This window comes from Prosopis cineraria, unplaced genomic scaffold (genome assembly GCF_029017545.1).
Source record: "Prosopis cineraria cultivar Desert tree isolate PC_DT_omini unplaced genomic scaffold, ASM2901754v1 PC6, whole genome shotgun sequence".
Classification (NCBI taxonomy): Eukaryota; Viridiplantae; Streptophyta; class Magnoliopsida; order Fabales; family Fabaceae; genus Prosopis; species Prosopis cineraria.
The window spans coordinates 1,536,757-1,540,475 of NW_026555337.1; positions in this window are offsets into that span (position 1 = coordinate 1,536,757).

Here is a 3,719-nt window from a genome sequence, read left to right on the forward strand (position 1 = left end):
ACTTTTTAAAATTGCTCATGTTATTTAATTGTGTTTGTAATTATGCAATTAAAAAATAAGCAAATCTATCCTGGGATGATGATGACACCTAAGGTCTATTCATGTTACAGTTTTTGCAGCAAATTTTAATTATTAAATTCATAATAAGAAAAATTTAATACTGGTAATTTCTTGTTCAACAAATAAATAGAGTCGCGCGCACTGATGCACGCCGCAAATAAAATCACAGATTACCGGACAAAGCAGCATCAACTTTATTTACGAAATTGTAAGAAAAGCCGAAGGGAGGATTTCAGTTAAGAATTTGAAAGGACACATAATTTTTTGTAAGGGCCTACAGAATGTAAAATTTCAATTCAATCCCTTAAAATTAAATTAAAAATAAATTGAATGCTGTAAAAGAAGATACAAATATTTTCAGTTTAAATATTAAAAAAATCATCAATCACCACTGTTAGAGCACTATCATTGGTGATCGAAGTCTCGCCAACAATAATAACCACTGGAGCCAGAACTTCAACCGTTAATTAGACCATCACTAGCAATAGTTAAAAAATCATGAAGAATTAAATTCTTTAAATTCTCATAACTTTTTAACTCACCAAAAGCTTATAAACTACTAAGTCATTGAACCCATTTAATTATATAATGCATAAAATTATAAATATAATAAATATTATTTTTAAACCACTTGTTTTTACGTTACTTATTAATCACGTAATTTTACTTGTTAATACCTTAACAATACTTATTAATTACTTAACTTTTCTTATTAATACTATGACTCCCGCAATAGAACTATATTATTTGTTAATTGCATAACTATATTTGTTAATACCTTAATAGGATTTGTCAATTACTTAACTTTTCTTGTTAAGTTCATGACTTCTACAACAAAACACTTGTTAATCACATAACTATACTTGTTAATACCTTAATAGAACTTGTCAATTACTTAACTTTTCTTGTTAAGTCCATGACTCTCACAACAGAACTATATTACTTGTTAATTGCATAACTATACTTGTTAATTATTTGAATTTACTTATCAAATCCATCACTCTTTCAATTGAATTACATTACTTATCAATTATATAATTTTACTTGTTAATTTCGTGACTCCCTCAAAATTATTTGTATAATAAATTTTATTTTCAAACATCTTAAATATTATGACAAGAAGTATACTTCTTAAAAACCTAATATAGCTTGTCATTTCTTTAATTTTAATTGTTAATGTTATATTTATTTTTTAGGGTATTACCCCCCTCTCTCTCTATATATATGTGCATATATAATTAAGTATCCAGTTTGATGAATATTGATAAGAGAGATTCAATTGTCGTCACTTTCGTTATTTGACAAACTCTTTTTTATGTAAATTATATGTTCATTTAACAAGTGATAATAGACAATTAACAAGTATTATTGATGTATTAATATGTAAAGTTACGACATTAACAAGTAATTTAGTTGTGCTTTTGGAATAACAGTTAAACGAGTCTTGTTATGGCGTTAACAAGTCAAGCTGATCAACTAACAAGTATTGTTGCATAATTAACAAGTAAAGTTACATGATTAACAAATAATACAATTCAATTGAAGGAGTCATAGATTTGATAAGTGAATTTTAATAATTAATAAGTCTTGTTAAGGTATTAACAAGTATAGTTACGTGATTAACAAGTAATGTAATTCTGTTGTGAGAGATTTAACAAGGAAAGTTAAGTAATTGATAAATTCTGCTAAGGTATTAACAATTATAGTTATACAATTAATAAGTAATGTAATCCTATTGCAGGAGTCATGGAGTTATCAAGCAAAGTTAAGTAATTAACAAATCCTGTTAAGATATTAATAAATAAAGCTATACGATTAACAAATAACGTAATAATCAAGTGGTTTAGAAACAGTATTTATTATATATATATATATATATATAATTTTATGCATTATATAATTAAATAAGTTCAATGGCTTAATGGTTTATAACTTTTTAGTGAGCCAAGGGGTCATGGGTTCTACACCCACCCTTGGCCATCTTTGGAGAATTTAATTATCCAGCCACTACCAGCGGTGGTCCAACTGGCGGCTGAAGCTCTGGTGATAGAGATCCAGTGATAGTTGTCGCTAGCAAGCTTCAATCACCTACGATGGTGCTCCGGCGATAATAATTGATGGTTTTTTAATATTTAAATTAAAGATATTTTTGTCTTTATCGCATTCAATTTATTTTCAATTTAATCTTAAAAAATTGAACTGAAGTTTTAAATTCTTTAGGAACTCATAAAAAATATATCTCTTTTTGGCTCCTTAACTGAAATTCTCCCAAAGATTAACTTATAACAGACACGCGCATGGGATGTAGAGGTGTGTTTGTGAGCGGACGAAAGAGGCGTGATCTGAAGAGAGAAAATAACAATAGTCTGAATAAGATATATTTTCAGAGCAGATATTTTACATGCATAGTTTATGTTTGAGATGAGAAAAACTGTGCGTCACTCTCTGTCTTGTAGAAAAACAAATCTGCACGCCAAATCATATGTCATTATTGACTTCATTAGTTGAAAAGTCCAAGTTAAATAATGAAATGGAATCCGATTATATACTATGTATGTGTGAATAGGGCAATAATTGTATAATATTTGAACTGTATTATTTGGAAGAGCAAGTCAAAAAGAATCAAATCCACCTAAAGTTCGGATTTCAAAGTAGCCCTACGCGTCCCCCTTACTTTAAAATGAATGGAGCCCACTGTCCCTTGTTATTTTTCTTTAATTTTCAATGCCATAAGCAGATCAACGCGACCTCAATATTCCAGTCAAACCACCAATCTTTCCAAGACTGCTTTTAATTTCATGCTCCCTAAAACCTAATTAATATCGAAACTAACATTCTCACACCATAAAGTTTTATTTTAAATGTCCTTTTGCTATGCAAATTTGCTTTATCTGATTTTTCCCCCTTTTCCAGAGGCGTCTAAATTTTCTAAAATTTCAAAATGTTATCATAAAATATTTGAGTTTTAGCCCGCGCGCACGTAATCATGTCCCTATCGAGTACAAGTGTGCTGGTGTTTTCCCATGTTTGCAAAGGTGATTATTTTTATGGTGGTAAAGAAAATAAGAGCTTGTTGGTGAAACAAAAAAGAAAATAAGAGTTGATTTTTTTGGTTGGGTGAAACAAATTAACCAGGGATAATATGATTTATTCGACTTGCTCCAACTTAACCCGCCCCCATGATTTCTTTGGATCTGGGAAATTTTCCAATCAACTGGATATAAAGAGAAGTTGATGGTGTCAAAATTTGAACGAGAATGTTCGGATTTTTAATGAATTTGTAATGTTTTCTCCTTGACAAGCCTGTAACCTAACCTAACCGATCCAATTATACGTGCCCACGTATATTTCATAATTTTAGTTACTTGTTTAAATATGAACATATGTATGATAGGGTGATGATGATTGGGTGGGGCGGTCTCGGGCCGGAAAGAAAATTTCACCAATGTCTTGTGCCATTTGGTGGGATTGCCAGGCCTAGTGTTAGATTTCACATGATTTCCTTTTCCTTTTTCGTCTTCTTGGATTCATTTATGTTCCTAAAAGAATGCATTACGTGCTCGTATCTTTTTGTTGATCTCACTCCATCCTTGGTTCCACACGTCCAGATCACAATTTGATCTGGTAGAGAATCATAAACAACATGACGGAATTAACTA